The sequence below is a fragment of the Hyperolius riggenbachi genome, chromosome 2, assembly GCF_040937935.1.
Source record: "Hyperolius riggenbachi isolate aHypRig1 chromosome 2, aHypRig1.pri, whole genome shotgun sequence".
NCBI lineage: Eukaryota > Metazoa > Chordata > Amphibia > Anura > Hyperoliidae > Hyperolius > Hyperolius riggenbachi.
The window spans coordinates 406,168,998-406,187,761 of record NC_090647.1 but is presented as its reverse complement, the minus strand read 5'-3'; positions in this window follow the sequence as shown (position 1 = coordinate 406,187,761).

Below are 18,764 nucleotides of genomic sequence, written 5' to 3'. Positions count from 1 at the left end.
GGAAGCAGGTTTTACTTTAACTTAAGGATTTTAAAAATTATTTCTTTGTGGTTCTTAAAGGACCACTATCGCAGAGAATTTAAAAATGTAAAATACATGTAAACACTTACAAATAAGAAGTGCGTTTTACCCTGATGAAAATGAGCCCTAAATTAATTTTCCCCCATCTTGCTGTCACTTACAGTAGGTAGTAACAATTTGACGGAACCAAAAGGTTTTGGTCTAGTCCATCTCTTCATGTGGGATTCTCAGCATGGCCTTTATAACTTTTAAAAACACTCCTTAAAAATAATTTATATAAAGATTCTGGCCTCCCTGCTCGCTGCACACTTTTTAAGCAGTTAGACGGAGCAACTGCCATTCCCTGAGTGCTTTTAACAACCCACCACTAGGAGATGGGCTAGTCCAAAACCTGTCGGTTCTGCCAGATTTCTCCTACCCACTGTAAGTGACAGCAATATAGGAGAAATGTAATTAAGGGCTCATTTTACTCTGGAAGAAATGTACTTCCTATCTGTATGTGTTTACACGTATTTTAAATTTTACAATGTTCACGATAGTGGTCCTTTAAGCACCTGAGGAACACATGTTTATACCCCCCCAGTGACCAGGCCATTGTTTACATTTCCACACTTTACAACTTTAACGGTTTATTGCTCAGTCATACAACTTAGCACCCAAATTAATTTTACCTCCTTTTCTACCCACTAATAGAGCTTTCTTTGGGTGGTCTCTGATTGCTGTTGCGATCTTTACAGCCATTAGGGGGGGCAGTTAAGTGACAGGGCTGTCCTCTGTACAGTGATGCACTAGATTGCAGCACTGTACACATATTTATTAGCTGTTTATGTCTTTAAATCAGCTTACCAGCTCCGATTGTGACTGACAGGCTGATGAAGAAGCTCCGCTTTGTTTACAGCAGGGAACGCGTGCTCGAGCGAGCGCTCATTCCCTGCAAATCTCAATTCTGGCAAGATCATGCCACCTGGCGTGTGCAAGGAATGAGGAAGCCACTCTGCCACCTGCAATCCTGCGTTAGGCGGTCGCAGAGTGGTTAAAGTGATATTTTGGCGTTTGATGGGACTCCAAGAATGAAAGCTTTGGATTTGTTTCTGAGATGACAAACACACCAGCTTTATGTCGCATTAATCATGGTACAGAAGGTGGAAGAGGTCAGTTATTGAAGTTGCTCAGACATTTAGGTCAAGAAATAGCCTAGGTCATGTGAGTAGACTCTCCTTCAATATTTTTTTTAGAATCATAATGCCCAACTGTTTTTATCGGTTTAAAAAAATACTAAGATTGAGGTTTTTGTTAAAATGTTAATAAATGTGGTAACATTTTTGGTCATCCATTCCAAGTGGAATAATAAATGTGCCAAAAATTACTAATTATCTGGAGGGGACTGGTATGGAATTGGAGGGGAGGAGGCCATACAAAGTGAAAGAGTAAGTTTACATCTGGTTTACAATTTGAATGTGCTACTATTCTTTTTACAGCAGTGGTGACACTGTTTTTGCTATTTATCTTGTAAACTTACTTTTTCACTTTTAATTCATGTCAATATGTTGATTGTGTGCCCTTGCAATTTAAAATCCGAGTATCGTGCGATTTTTATTTTATTTTTGTGGTAAAATCCAACCTTGAAGAATTTCAGCTTTTTGGCCTTGATGAAGCGTGGAAAAAAAAGAGCACCTATGCAGCATTTCCTAAAAATAAGGAAGGTGCTTGACCGATGTATTTTACTGGAGAAATTGAATGCTACATAGCTTGAGGACGCTGGACTATTAGACTAATCTAGCTTAAAGCATTAGGAGTGAGACAACACAAAGGAGGAACATTTTAACAGAAGTTGACTGGACCGAACAGCTGCAGGAGGCAGTCTAATATCAATATTTTGATTGTATGCCCTTGCAGTTTGAAATCTGAGTATCATGCAATTTTTTGCGCTATTATAAACCCTGGAAGAATTTCAGCATTTTGGCCTAACTATAGCGTGGAAGAAGAATACCACTCATGATGTAAATCATAAAAAGGAGGAAGGTACCTGACAGATCTATTTCACTGGAGAAGTTAAATGCCACATAGCTTGAGGATGCTGGATTAATCAAATGATCTAGCTGAAAGCATTAGCAGTGAGACAACACAGAAGAAGAAAATTTTAAGAGAAATTGACTGGATCGAACAGCTGCAGGAGGCAGTCTAATATCAATATTTTGATTGTATGCCCTTGCAGTTTGAGATCTGAGTATCATACTAATTTTTACGCTATTATAAACCCTTAAATAATTCAAGCTATTTGGCTTCAATGGAGCATGGAAGAAAAATACCACTTATGATTTAAATCATAAAAAGGAGGAAGGTACCTGACATATTTATTTCACTGGAAAAGTTAAATGCTACATAGCTTGAGGATGCTTGATTAATTGACTGATCTAGTTACATGGATTAGCAATGACACTACACAGAAGAGGAGCATTTTAAGAGACATTGACTGGATTGAACAGCTGCAGGAGGTAGTCTAATATCAATATTTTGATTGTATGCCCTCGCAGTTTAAAATCTAAGTATCGTGCGATGTTTGGCGTCATTATAAACCCTGGATGAATTTCAGCTTTTTGGCCTCAATGGAGCATGGAAGAAGAATACCACTTCTGATATGAATCATAAAAAGAAAGAAGGTACCTAACAGATTTATTTCACTGGAGAAGTTAAATGCCACATAGCTTGAGGACGCTGGATTATTAGACTGATCTAGCTAAAAGCATTGGTAGTGAGACAACACAGGAGAAAAACATTTTAAGGAGAAGTTGGCTAGATGGAACAGCTGCAGGAGGAAATCTCTGAACTTTGGCAACCAATTAGAAGAACGGATGCATATTTTTGTGCTTTGAGTCCTATGGGAGAAAAGCGCTTTACAAATGTTATTGTATTGTATTGTATTATTTTTCTTCCCTTTTTTTGAGTTTGATGGGACTCCAAGGATGAAAGCTTTGGATTCGCTTCTGAGATGACAAACACACCAGCTTTATGTCACATGAATCATGGTACAGAAGGTGGAAGAGATCAGTTATTGAAGTTGCTCAGACATTTAGGTGAAGAAATAGCTTAGGTCATGTGAGTAGACTCTCCTTTAATATTTTTTTTAGAATTATAATTCCCAACTGTTTTTATCGGTTAAAAAAAAAACAACTAAGATTGATGTTTTTGTTAAAATGTTAATAAATGTGGTAACATTTTTGGTCATCCATTCCAAGTGGAATAATGAATGTGCCAAAAATTACTACTTATCTGGAGAGGACTGGTATGGCATTGGGGAGGAGGAGGCCATACAGAGTGAAAGAGTAAGTTTACACCTGGTTTAGAATTTGATTGTGCTACAATTCTTTTTTACAGCAGTGGTGACACTGTTTTAGCTATTTATCATTTAAACTTACTTTTTCACTTTTAATTAATGTCAATATGTTGATTGTATGCCCTTGCAATTTGAAATCCGAGTACCGTGCGATTTTTTTGCTGTAAAATACAACCTTGAAGAATGTCAGCTTTTTGGCCTTGATGAAGCGTGGAAGAAAAAGAGCACTTATGCAGCATTTCCTAAAAATAAGGAAGGTACTTGACCAATGTATTTTACCAAAGAAATTGAATGCTACATAGCTTGAGGACGCTGGATTATTAGACTAATCTAGCTGAAAGCATTAGCAGTGAGAAAACACAGAAGAGGAACATTTTAAGAGAAGTTGACTGGATCAAACAGCTGCAGGAGGCAGTCTAATATCAATATTTTGATTGTATGCCCTTGCAGTTTGAAATCTGAGTATCATACGATTTTTTTGCGCTATTATATACCCTGGAAGAATTCAAGTTTTTGGCCTGAATGGAGCGTGGAAGAAGAAAACCACTTATGACGTAAAACACAAAAAGGAGGAAGGTGACAGATTTATTTCACTGGAAAAGTTAAATGCTACATAGCTAGAGGACGCTGAATTAATCGACTGATCTAGCTGAAAGCATTAGCAGTGAGACAACACAGAAAAGGAACATTTTAAGAGAAGTTCACTGGATCAAACAGCTGCAGGAGGCAGTCTAATATCAATATTTTGATTGTATGCCCTTGCAGTTTGAAATCTGAGTATCATACGATTTTTTTTGCGCTATTATAAACCCTGGAAGAATTCAAGCTTTTTGGCCTAAATGGAGCGTGGAAGAAGAATACCACTTATGATGTAAATCACAAAAAAGGAGGAAGGTACCTGACAGATTTATTTCACTGGAAAAGTTAAATGCTACATAGCTTGAGGACGCTGGATTATTAGACTAATCTAGCTGAAAGCATTAGCAGTGAGACAACAAAGTAGAGGAACATTTTAAGAGAAGTTGACTGGATCGAACAGCTGCAGGAGGCAGTCTAATATCAATATTTTGATTGTATGCCCTTGCAGTTTGAAATCTTAGTATTGTGCGATTTTTTATTTTTTTTGCATTATTATAAACCCTGGAAGGATTTAAGCTTTTTGGCCTCAATAGAGCTTGGAAGAAGAATACTACTTATGATGTGAATCGTAGAAAGTAGGAAGGTACCTTACAGATTTCACTGGAGAAGTTAAATGCTACATAGGTTGAGGATGCTGGATTAATCGACTGATCTAGATGAAAGCATTGGCAGTGAGACAACACAGGAGAAGAACATTTTAAGGAGAGGTTGACTAGATGGAACAGCTGTAGGAGGAAGTCTCTGAACTTTGGCAACCAATTAGAAGAACCAATGCATTTTTTTCTTCCCTCTTTTTGGAGTTTGATGGGACTTCAAGAATGAAAGCTTTGGATTCGCTTCTGAGATGACAAACACACCAGCTTAATGTCGCATTAATCATGGTACAGAAGGTGGAAGAGATCACTTATTGAAGTTGCTCAGGCATTTAGGTCAAGAAATAGCCTAGGTCACGTGAGTAGACTCTCCTTCAATATTTTTTGTAGAATTATAATGCCCAACTGTTTTTATAAGTTTAAAAAAAATACTAAGATTGAGGTTTTCGTTAAAATGTTAATAAATCTGGTAACATTTTTGGTCATCCATTCCAAGTGGAATAATGAATGTGCCAAAAATTACTACTTATCTGGAGAGGACTGGTATGGCATTGGGGAGGAGGAGGCCTTACAAAGTGAAAGAGTAAGTGTACACCTGGTTTAGAATTTGAATGTGCTTCAATTTTTTTTACAGCAGTGGTGACACTGTTTTAGCTATTTATCGTGTTTAGCTATTTAACCCTAACCAAAAGACTCTTACTTAAAAAAAAAATGCGTGATCAGTTCTGTGGCCCAAGTCATCAATTTAGCTTTCAGGGTGACTAGCACCAATAAGAGTAGGCCAGCATAGTGTAGTGTAGGCCCCGCCCGAAGAGAGTCTACCTTGTCGCTGGTGGGCGGGCTTACAATCCTGTTGGCAAAATGTTTAATTTTTGCCAACTGGATTAACCAAAAGACTCTTACTTAAAAAAAAAAATGCGTGATCAGTTCTGTGGCCCAAGTCATCAATTTTAGTGTGTTTTTTTTTCTTCCTGTCCCGAGGTACATCACTCAGGCCACAAAACTAAAGAAGACCTCCAGGAAGCAGGTTTTACTTTAACTTAAGGATTTTAAAAATGATTTCTTTGTGGTTCTTAAAGGACCACTATCGCAGAGAATTTAAAAATGTAAAATACATGTAAACACTTACAAATAAGAAGTGCGTTTTACCCTGATGAAAATGAGCCCTAAATTAATTTTCCCCCATCTTGCTGTCACTTACAGTAGGTAGTAACAATTTGACGGAACCAAAAGGTTTTGGTCTAGTCCATCTCTTCATGGGGGATTCTCAGCATGGCCTTTATAACTTTTAAAAACACTCCTTAAAAATAATTTATATAAAGATTCTGGCCTCCCTGCTCGCTGCACACTTTTTAAGCAGTTAGACGGAGCAACTGCCATTCCCTGAGTGCTTTTAACAACCCACCACTAGGAGATGGGCTAGTCCAAAACCTGTCGGTTCTGCCAGATTTCTCCTACCCACTGTAAGTGACAGCAATATAGGAGAAATGTAATTAAGGGCTCATTTTACTCTGGAAGAAATGTACTTCCTATCTGTATGTGTTTACACGTATTTTAAATTTTACAATGTTCACGATAGTGGTCCTTTAAGCACCTGAGGAACACATGTTTATACCCCCCCAGTGACCAGGCCATTGTTTACATTTCCACACTTTACAACTGTAACGGTTTATTGCTCAGTCATACAACTTAGCACCCAAATTAATTTTACCTCCTTTTCTACCCACTAATAGAGCTTTCTTTGGGTGGTCTCTGATTGCTGTTGCGATCTTTACAGCCATTAGGGGGGGCAGTTAAGTAACAGGGCTGTCCTCTGTACAGTGATGCACTAGATTGCAGCACTGTACACATATTTATTAGCTGTTTATGTCTTTAAATCAGCTTACCAGCTCCGATTGTGACTGACAGGCTGATGAAGAAGCTCCGCTTTGTTTACAGCAGGGAACGCGTGCTCGAGCGAGCGCTCATTCCCTGCAAATCTCAATTCTGGCAAGATCATGCCACCTGGCGTGTGCAAGGAATGAGGAAGCCACTCTGCCACCTGCAATCCTGCGTTAGGCGGTCGCAGAGTGGTTAAAGTGATATTTTGGCGTTTGATGGGACTCCAAGAATGAAAGCTTTGGATTTGTTTCTGAGATGACAAACACACCAGCTTTATGTCGCATTAATCATGGTTCAGAAGGTGGAAGAGGTCAGTTATTGAAGTTGCTCAGACATTTAGGTCAAGAAATAGCCTAGGTCATGTGAGTAGACTCTCCTTCAATATTTTTTTTAGAATCATAATGCCCAACTGTTTTTATCGGTTTAAAAAAAATACTAAGATTGAGGTTTTTGTTAAAATGTTAATAAATGTGGTAACATTTTTGGTCATCCATTCCAAGTGGAATAATAAATGTGCCAAAAATTACTACTTATCTGGAGGGGACTGGTATGGAATTGGAGGGGAGGAGGCCATACAAAGTGAAAGAGTAAGTTTACATCTGGTTTACAATTTGAATGTGCTACTATTCTTTTTACAGCAGTGGTGACACTGTTTTTGCTATTTATCTTGTAAACTTACTTTTTCACTTTTAATTCATGTCAATATGTTGATTGTATGCCCTTGCAATTTAAAATCCGAGTATCGTGCGATTTTTATTTTATTTTTGTGGTAAAATCCAACCTTGAAGAATTTCAGCTTTTTGGCCTTGATGAAGCGTGGAAGAAAAAGAGCACCTATGCAGCATTTCCTAAAAATAAGGAAGGTGCTTGACCGATGTATTTTACTGGAGAAATTGAATGCTACATAGCTTGAGGACGCTGGACTATTAGACTAATCTAGCTTAAAGCATTAGGAGTGAGACAACACAAAGGAGGAACATTTTAACAGAAGTTGACTGGACCGAACAGCTGCAGGAGGCAGTCTAATATCAATATTTTGATTGTATGCCCTTGCAGTTTGAAATCTGAGTATCATGCAATTTTTTGCGCTATTATAAACCCTGGAAGAATTTCAGCATTTTGGCCTAACTATAGCGTGGAAGAAGAATACCACTTATGATGTAAATCATAAAAAGGAGGAAGGTACCTGACAGATCTATTTCACTGGAGAAGTTAAATGCCACATAGCTTGAGGATGCTGGATTAATCAAATGATCTAGCTGAAAGCATTAGCAGTGAGACAACACAGAAGAGGAAAATTTTAAGAGAAATTGACTGGATCGAACAGCTGCAGGAGGCAGTCTAATATCAATATTTTGATTGTATGCCCTTGCAGTTTGAGATCTGAGTATCATACTAATTTTTACGCTATTATAAACCCTTAAATAATTCAAGCTATTTGGCTTCAATGGAGCATGGAAGAAAAATACCACTTATGATTTAAATCATAAAAAGGAGGAAGGTACCTGACATATTTATTTCACTGGAAAAGTTAAATGCTACATAGCTTGAGGATGCTTGATTAATTGACTGATCTAGTTACATGGATTAGCAATGACACTACACAGAAGAGGAGCATTTTAAGAGACATTGACTGGATTGAACAGCTGCAGGAGGTAGTCTAATATCAATATTTTGATTGTATGCCCTCGCAGTTTAAAATCTAAGTATCGTGCGATGTTTGGCGTCATTATAAACCCTGGATGAATTTCAGCTTTTTGTCCTCAATGGAGCATGGAAGAAGAATACCACTTCTGATATGAATCATAAAAAGAAAGAAGGTACCTAACAGATTTATTTCACTGGAGAAGTTAAATGCCACATAGCTTGAGGACGCTGGATTATTAGACTGATCTAGCTAAAAGCATTGGTAGTGAGACAACACAGGAGAAAAACATTTTAAGGAGAAGTTGGCTAGATGGAACAGCTGCAGGAGGAAATCTCTGAACTTTGGCAACCAATTAGAAGAACGGATGCATATTTTTGTGCTTTGAGTCCTATGGGAGAAAAGCGCTTTACAAATGTTATTGTATTGTATTGTATTATTTTTCTTCCCTTTTTTTGAGTTTGATGGGACTCCAAGGATGAAAGCTTTGGATTCGCTTCTGAGATGACAAACACACCAGCTTTATGTCACATGAATCATGGTACAGAAGGTGGAAGAGATCAGTTATTGAAGTTGCTCAGACATTTAGGTGAAGAAATAGCTTAGGTCATGTGAGTAGACTCTCCTTTAATATTTTTTTTAGAATTATAATTCCCAACTGTTTTTATCGGTTAAAAAAAAACAACTAAGATTGATGTTTTTGTTAAAATGTTAATAAATGTGGTAACATTTTTGGTCATCCATTCCAAGTGGAATAATGAATGTGCCAAAAATTACTACTTATCTGGAGAGGACTGGTATGGCATTGGGGAGGAGGAGGCCATACAGAGTGAAAGAGTAAGTTTACACCTGGTTTAGAATTTGATTGTGCTACAATTCTTTTTTACAGCAGTGGTGACACTGTTTTAGCTATTTATCATTTAAACTTACTTTTTCACTTTTAATTAATGTCAATATGTTGATTGTATGCCCTTGCAATTTGAAATCCGAGTACCGTGCGATTTTTTTGCTGTAAAATACAACCTTGAAGAATGTCAGCTTTTTGGCCTTGATGAAGCGTGGAAGAAAAAGAGCACTTATGCAGCATTTCCTAAAAATAAGGAAGGTACTTGACCAATGTATTTTACCAAAGAAATTGAATGCTACATAGCTTGAGGACGCTGGATTATTAGACTAATCTAGCTGAAAGCATTAGCAGTGAGACAACACAGAAGAGGAACATTTTAAGAGAAGTTGACTGGATCAAACAGCTGCAGGAGGCAGTCTAATATCAATATTTTGATTGTATGCCCTTGCAGTTTGAAATCTGAGTATCATACGATTTTTTTTGCGCTATTATATACCCTGGAAGAATTCAAGTTTTTGGCCTGAATGGAGCGTGGAAGAAGAATACCACTTATGACGTAAAACACAAAAAGGAGGAAGGTGACAGATTTATTTCACTGGAAAAGTTAAATGCTACATAGCTAGAGGACGCTGAATTAATCGACTGATCTAGCTGAAAGCATTAGCAGTGAGACAACACAGAAAAGGAACATTTTAAGAGAAGTTCACTGGATCAAACAGCTGCAGGAGGCAGTCTAATATCAATATTTTGATTGTATGCCCTTGCAGTTTGAAATCTGAGTATCATACGATTTTTTTTTTTGCGCTATTATAAACCCTGGAAGAATTCAAGCTTTTTGGCCTAAATGGAGCGTGGAAGAAGAATACCACTTATGATGTAAATCACAAAAAAGGAGGAAGGTACCTGACAGATTTATTTCACTGGAAAAGTTAAATGCTACATAGCTTGAGGACGCTGGATTATTAGACTAATCTAGCTGAAAGCATTAGCAGTGAGACAACAAAGTAGAGGAACATTTTAAGAGAAGTTGACTGGATCGAACAGCTGCAGGAGGCAGTCTAATATCAATATTTTGATTGTATGCCCTTGCAGTTTGAAATCTTAGTATTGTGCGATTTTTTATTTTTTTTGCATTATTATAAACCCTGGAAGGATTTAAGCTTTTTGGCCTCAATAGAGCTTGGAAGAAGAATACTACTTATGATGTGAATCGTAGAAAGTAGGAAGGTACCTTACAGATTTCACTGGAGAAGTTAAATGCTACATAGGTTGAGGATGCTGGATTAATCGACTGATCTAGCTGAAAGCATTGGCAGTGAGACAACACAGGAGAAGAACATTTTAAGGAGAGGTTGACTAGATGGAACAGCTGTAGGAGGAAGTCTCTGAACTTTGGCAACCAATTAGAAGAACCAATGCATTTTTTTCTTCCCTCTTTTTGGAGTTTGATGGGACTTCAAGAATGAAAGCTTTGGATTCGCTTCTGAGATGACAAACACACCAGCTTAATGTCGCATTAATCATGGTACAGAAGGTGGAAGAGATCACTTATTGAAGTTGCTCAGGCATTTAGGTCAAGAAATAGCCTAGGTCACGTGAGTAGACTCTCCTTCAATATTTTTTGTAGAATTATAATGCCCAACTGTTTTTATAAGTTTAAAAAAAATACTAAGATTGAGGTTTTCGTTAAAATGTTAATAAATCTGGTAACATTTTTGGTCATCCATTCCAAGTGGAATAATGAATGTGCCAAAAATTACTACTTATCTGGAGAGGACTGGTATGGCATTGGGGAGGAGGAGGCCTTACAAAGTGAAAGAGTAAGTGTACACCTGGTTTAGAATTTGAATGTGCTTCAATTTTTTTTACAGCAGTGGTGACACTGTTTTAGCTATTTATCGTGTTTAGCTATTTAACCCTAACCAAAAGACTCTTACTTAAAAAAAAAATGCGTGATCAGTTCTGTGGCCCAAGTCATCAATTTAGCTTTCAGGGTGACTAGCACCAATAAGAGTAGGCCAGCATAGTGTAGTGTAGGCCCCGCCCGAAGAAAGTCTACCTTGTCGCTGGTGGGCGGGCTTACAATCCTGTTGGCAAAATGTTTAATTTTTGCCAACTGGATTAACCAAAAGACTCTTACTTAAAAAAAAAAATGCGTGATCAGTTCTGTAGCCCAAGTCATCAATTTTAGTGTGTTTTTTTTTCTTCCTGTCCCGAGGTACATCACTCAGGCCACAAAACTAAAGAAGACCTCCAGGAAGCAGGTTTTACTTTAACTTAAGGATTTTAAAAATGATTTCTTTGTGGTTCTTAAAGGACCACTATCGCAGAGAATTTAAAAATGTAAAATACATGTAAACACTTACAAATAAGAAGTGCGTTTTACCCCGATGAAAATGAGCCCTAAATTACTTTTCTCCCATCTTGCTGTCACTTACAGTAGGTAGTAACAATTTGACAGAACCAAAAGGTTTTGGTCTAGTCCATCTCTTCATGGGGGATTCTCAGCATGGCCTTTATAACTTTTAAAAACACTCCTTAAAAATAATTTATATAAAGATTCTGGCCTCCCTGCTCGCTGCACACTTTTTAAGCAGTTAGACGGAGCAACTGCCATTCCCTGAGTGCTTTTAACAACCCACCACTAGGAGATGGGCTAGTCCAAAACCTGTCGGTTCTGCCAGATTTCTCCTACCCACTGTAAGTGACAGCAATATAGGAGAAATGTAATTAAGGGCTCATTTTACTCTGGAAGAAATGTACTTCCTATCTGTATGTGTTTACACGTATTTTAAATTTTACAATGTTCACGATAGTGGTCCTTTAAGCACCTGAGGAACACATGTTTATACCCCCCCAGTGACCAGGCCATTGTTTACATTTCCACACTTTACAACTTTAACGGTTTATTGCTCAGTCATACAACTTAGCACCCAAATTAATTTTACCTCCTTTTCTACCCACTAATAGAGCTTTCTTTGGGTGGTCTCTGATTGCTGTTGCGATCTTTACAGCCATTAGGGGGGGCAGTTAAGTGACAGGGCTGTCCTCTGTACAGTGATGCACTAGATTGCAGCACTGTACACATATTTATTAGCTGTTTATGTCTTTAAATCAGCTTACCAGCTCCGATTGTGACTGACAGGCTGATGAAGAAGCTCCGCTTTGTTTACAGCAGGGAACGCGTGCTCGAGCGAGCGCTCATTCCCTGCAAATCTCAATTCTGGCAAGATCATGCCACCTGGCGTGTGCAAGGAATGAGGAAGCCACTCTGCCACCTGCAATCCTGCGTTAGGCGGTCGCAGAGTGGTTAAAGTGATATTTTGGCGTTTGATGGGACTCCAAGAATGAAAGCTTTGGATTTGTTTCTGAGATGACAAACACACCAGCTTTATGTCGCATTAATCATGGTACAGAAGGTGGAAGAGGTCAGTTATTGAAGTTGCTCAGACATTTAGGTCAAGAAATAGCCTAGGTCATGTGAGTAGACTCTCCTTCAATATTTTTTTTAGAATCATAATGCCCAACTGTTTTTATCGGTTTAAAAAAAATACTAAGATTGAGGTTTTTGTTAAAATGTTAATAAATGTGGTAACATTTTTGGTCATCCATTCCAAGTGGAATAATAAATGTGCCAAAAATTACTACTTATCTGGAGGGGACTGGTATGGAATTGGAGGGGAGGAGGCCATACAAAGTGAAAGAGTAAGTTTACATCTGGTTTACAATTTGAATGTGCTACTATTCTTTTTACAGCAGTGGTGACACTGTTTTTGCTATTTATCTTGTAAACTTACTTTTTCACTTTTAATTCATGTCAATATGTTGATTGTATGCCCTTGCAATTTAAAATCCGAGTATCGTGCGATTTTTATTTTATTTTTGTGGTAAAATCCAACCTTGAAGAATTTCAGCTTTTTGGCCTTGATGAAGCGTGGAAGAAAAAGAGCACCTATGCAGCATTTCCTAAAAATAAGGAAGGTGCTTGACCGATGTATTTTACTGGAGAAATTGAATGCTACATAGCTTGAGGACGCTGGACTATTAGACTAATCTAGCTTAAAGCATTAGGAGTGAGACAACACAAAGGAGGAACATTTTAACAGAAGTTGACTGGACCGAACAGCTGCAGGAGGCAGTCTAATATCAATATTTTGATTGTATGCCCTTGCAGTTTGAAATCTGAGTATCATGCAATTTTTTGCGCTATTATAAACCCTGCAAGAATTTCAGCATTTTGGCCTAACTATAGCGTGGAAGAAGAATACCACTTATGATGTAAATCATAAAAAGGAGGAAGGTACCTGACAGATCTATTTCACTGGAGAAGTTAAATACCACATAGCTTGAGGATGCTGGATTAATCAAATGATCTAGCTGAAAGCATTAGCAGTGAGACAACACAGAAGAGGAAAATTTTAAGAGAAATTGACTGGATCGAACAGCTGCAGGAGGCAGTCTAATATCAATATTTTGATTGTATGCCCTTGCAGTTTGAGATCTGAGTATCATACTAATTTTTACGCTATTATAAACCCTTAAATAATTCAAGCTATTTGGCTTCAATGGAGCATGGAAGAAAAATACCACTTATGATTTAAATCATAAAAAGGAGGAAGGTACCTGACATATTTATTTCACTGGAAAAGTTAAATGCTACATAGCTTGAGGATGCTTGATTAATTGACTGATCTAGTTACATGGATTAGCAATGACACTACACAGAAGAGGAGCATTTTAAGAGACATTGACTGGATTGAACAGCTGCAGGAGGTAGTCTAATATCAATATTTTGATTGTATGCCCTCGCAGTTTAAAATCTAAGTATCGTGCGATGTTTGGCGTCATTATAAACCCTGGATGAATTTCAGCTTTTTGGCCTCAATGGAGCATGGAAGAAGAATACCACTTCTGATATGAATCATAAAAAGAAAGAAGGTACCTAACAGATTTATTTCACTGGAGAAGTTAAATGCCACATAGCTTGAGGACGCTGGATTATTAGACTGATCTAGCTAAAAGCATTGGTAGTGAGACAACACAGGAGAAAAACATTTTAAGGAGAAGTTGGCTAGATGGAACAGCTGCAGGAGGAAATCTCTGAACTTTGGCAACCAATTAGAAGAACGGATGCATATTTTTGTGCTTTGAGTCCTATGGGAGAAAAGCGCTTTACAAATGTTATTGTATTGTATTGTATTATTTTTCTTCCCTTTTTTTGAGTTTGATGGGACTCCAAGGATGAAAGCTTTGGATTCGCTTCTGAGATGACAAACACACCAGCTTTATGTCACATGAATCATGGTACAGAAGGTGGAAGAGATCAGTTATTGAAGTTGCTCAGACATTTAGGTGAAGAAATAGCTTAGGTCATGTGAGTAGACTCTCCTTTAATATTTTTTTTAGAATTATAATTCCCAACTGTTTTTATCGGTTAAAAAAAAAACAACTAAGATTGATGTTTTTGTTAAAATGTTAATAAATGTGGTAACATTTTTGGTCATCCATTCCAAGTGGAATAATGAATGTGCCAAAAATTACTACTTATCTGGAGAGGACTGGTATGGCATTGGGGAGGAGGAGGCCATACAGAGTGAAAGAGTAAGTTTACACCTGGTTTAGAATTTGATTGTGCTACAATTCTTTTTTACAGCAGTGGTGACACTGTTTTAGCTATTTATCATTTAAACTTACTTTTTCACTTTTAATTAATGTCAATATGTTGATTGTATGCCCTTGCAATTTGAAATCCGAGTACCGTGCGATTTTTTTGCTGTAAAATACAACCTTGAAGAATGTCAGCTTTTTGGCCTTGATGAAGCGTGGAAGAAAAAGAGCACTTATGCAGCATTTCCTAAAAATAAGGAAGGTACTTGACCAATGTATTTTACCAAAGAAATTGAATGCTACATAGCTTGAGGACGCTGGATTATTAGACTAATCTAGCTGAAAGCATTAGCAGTGAGAAAACACAGAAGAGGAACATTTTAAGAGAAGTTGACTGGATCAAACAGCTGCAGGAGGCAGTCTAATATCAATATTTTGATTGTATGCCCTTGCAGTTTGAAATCTGAGTATCATACGATTTTTTTGCGCTATTATATACCCTGGAAGAATTCAAGTTTTTGGCCTGAATGGAGCGTGGAAGAAGAAAACCACTTATGACGTAAAACACAAAAAGGAGGAAGGTGACAGATTTATTTCACTGGAAAAGTTAAATGCTACATAGCTAGAGGACGCTGAATTAATCGACTGATCTAGCTGAAAGCATTAGCAGTGAGACAACACAGAAAAGGAACATTTTAAGAGAAGTTCACTGGATCAAACAGCTGCAGGAGGCAGTCTAATATCAATATTTTGATTGTATGCCCTTGCAGTTTGAAATCTGAGTATCATACGATTTTTTTTGCGCTATTATAAACCCTGGAAGAATTCAAGCTTTTTGGCCTAAATGGAGCGTGGAAGAAGAATACCACTTATGATGTAAATCACAAAAAAGGAGGAAGGTACCTGACAGATTTATTTCACTGGAAAAGTTAAATGCTACATAGCTTGAGGACGCTGGATTATTAGACTAATCTAGCTGAAAGCATTAGCAGTGAGACAACAAAGTAGAGGAACATTTTAAGAGAAGTTGACTGGATCGAACAGCTGCAGGAGGCAGTCTAATATCAATATTTTGATTGTATGCCCTTGCAGTTTGAAATCTTAGTATTGTGCGATTTTTTATTTTTTTTGCATTATTATAAACCCTGGAAGGATTTAAGCTTTTTGGCCTCAATAGAGCTTGGAAGAAGAATACTACTTATGATGTGAATCGTAGAAAGTAGGAAGGTACCTTACAGATTTCACTGGAGAAGTTAAATGCTACATAGGTTGAGGATGCTGGATTAATCGACTGATCTAGATGAAAGCATTGGCAGTGAGACAACACAGGAGAAGAACATTTTAAGGAGAGGTTGACTAGATGGAACAGCTGTAGGAGGAAGTCTCTGAACTTTGGCAACCAATTAGAAGAACCAATGCATTTTTTTCTTCCCTCTTTTTGGAGTTTGATGGGACTTCAAGAATGAAAGCTTTGGATTCGCTTCTGAGATGACAAACACACCAGCTTAATGTCGCATTAATCATGGTACAGAAGGTGGAAGAGATCACTTATTGAAGTTGCTCAGGCATTTAGGTCAAGAAATAGCCTAGGTCACGTGAGTAGACTCTCCTTCAATATTTTTTGTAGAATTATAATGCCCAACTGTTTTTATAAGTTTAAAAAAAATACTAAGATTGAGGTTTTCGTTAAAATGTTAATAAATCTGGTAACATTTTTGGTCATCCATTCCAAGTGGAATAATGAATGTGCCAAAAATTACTACTTATCTGGAGAGGACTGGTATGGCATTGGGGAGGAGGAGGCCTTACAAAGTGAAAGAGTAAGTGTACACCTGGTTTAGAATTTGAATGTGCTTCAATTTTTTTTACAGCAGTGGTGACACTGTTTTAGCTATTTATCGTGTTTAGCTATTTAACCCTAACCAAAAGACTCTTACTTAAAAAAAAAATGCGTGATCAGTTCTGTGGCCCAAGTCATCAATTTAGCTTTCAGGGTGACTAGCACCAATAAGAGTAGGCCAGCATAGTGTAGTGTAGGCCCCGCCCGAAGAGAGTCTACCTTGTCGCTGGTGGGCGGGCTTACAATCCTGTTGGCAAAATGTTTAATTTTTGCCAACTGGATTAACCAAAAGACTCTTACTTAAAAAAAAAAATGCGTGATCAGTTCTGTGGCCCAAGTCATCAATTTTAGTGTGTTTTTTTTTCTTCCTGTCCCGAGGTACATCACTCAGGCCACAAAACTAAAGAAGACCTCCAGGAAGCAGGTTTTACTTTAACTTAAGGATTTTAAAAATGATTTCTTTGTGGTTCTTAAAGGACCACTATCGCAGAGAATTTAAAAATGTAAAATACATGTAAACACTTACAAATAAGAAGTGCGTTTTACCCTGATGAAAATGAGCCCTAAATTAATTTTCCCCCATCTTGCTGTCACTTACAGTAGGTAGTAACAATTTGACGGAACCAAAAGGTTTTGGTCTAGTCCATCTCTTCATGGGGGATTCTCAGCATGGCCTTTATAACTTTTAAAAACACTCCTTAAAAATAATTTATATAAAGATTCTGGCCTCCCTGCTCGCTGCACACTTTTTAAGCAGTTAGACGGAGCAACTGCCATTCCCTGAGTGCTTTTAACAACCCACCACTAGGAGATGGGCTAGTCCAAAACCTGTCGGTTCTGCCAGATTTCTCCTACCCACTGTAAGTGACAGCAATATAGGAGAAATGTAATTAAGGGCTCATTTTACTCTGGAAGAAATGTACTTCCTATCTGTATGTGTTTACACGTATTTTAAATTTTACAATGTTCACGATAGTGGTCCTTTAAGCACCTGAGGAACACATGTTTATACCCCCCCAGTGACCAGGCCATTGTTTACATTTCCACACTTTACAACTGTAACGGTTTATTGCTCAGTCATACAACTTAGCACCCAAATTAATTTTACCTCCTTTTCTACCCACTAATAGAGCTTTCTTTGGGTGGTCTCTGATTGCTGTTGCGATCTTTACAGCCATTAGGGGGGGCAGTTAAGTAACAGGGCTGTCCTCTGTACAGTGATGCACTAGATTGCAGCACTGTACACATATTTATTAGCTGTTTATGTCTTTAAATCAGCTTACCAGCTCCGATTGTGACTGACAGGCTGATGAAGAAGCTCCGCTTTGTTTACAGCAGGGAACGCGTGCTCGAGCGAGCGCTCATTCCCTGCAAATCTCAATTCTGGCAAGATCATGCCACCTGGCGTGTGCAAGGAATGAGGAAGCCACTCTGCCACCTGCAATCCTGCGTTAGGCGGTCGCAGAGTGGTTAAAGTGATATTTTGGCGTTTGATGGGACTCCAAGAATGAAAGCTTTGGATTTGTTTCTGAGATGACAAACACACCAGCTTTATGTCGCATTAATCATGGTTCAGAAGGTGGAAGAGGTCAGTTATTGAAGTTGCTCAGACATTTAGGTCAAGAAATAGCCTAGGTCATGTGAGTAGACTCTCCTTCAATATTTTTTTTAGAATCATAATGCCCAACTGTTTTTATCGGTTTAAAAAAAATACTAAGATTGAGGTTTTTGTTAAAATGTTAATAAATGTGGTAACATTTTTGGTCATCCATTCCAAGTGGAATAATAAATGTGCCAAAAATTACTACTTATCTGGAGGGGACTGGTATGGAATTGGAGGGGAGGAGGCCATACAAAGTGAAAGAGTAAGTTTACATCTGGTTTACAATTTGAATGTGCTACTATTCTTTTTACAGCAGTGGTGACACTGTTTTTGCTATTTATCTTGTAAACTTACTTTTTCACTTTTAATTCATGTCAATATGTTGATTGTATGCCCTTGCAATTTAAAATCCGAGTATCGTGCGATTTTTATTTTATTTTTGTGGTAAAATCCAACCTTGAAGAATTTCAGCTTTTTGGCCTTGATGAAGCGTGGAAGAAAAAGAGCACCTATGCAGCATTTCCTAAAAATAAGGAAGGTGCTTGACCGATGTATTTTACTGGAGAAATTGAATGCTACATAGCTTGAGGACGCTGGACTATTAGACTAATCTAGCTTAAAGCATTAGGAGTGAGACAACACAAAGGAGGAACATTTTAACAGAAGTTGACTGGACCGAACAGCTGCAGGAGGCAGTCTAATATCAATATTTTGATTGTATGCCCTTGCAGTTTGAAATCTGAGTATCATGCAA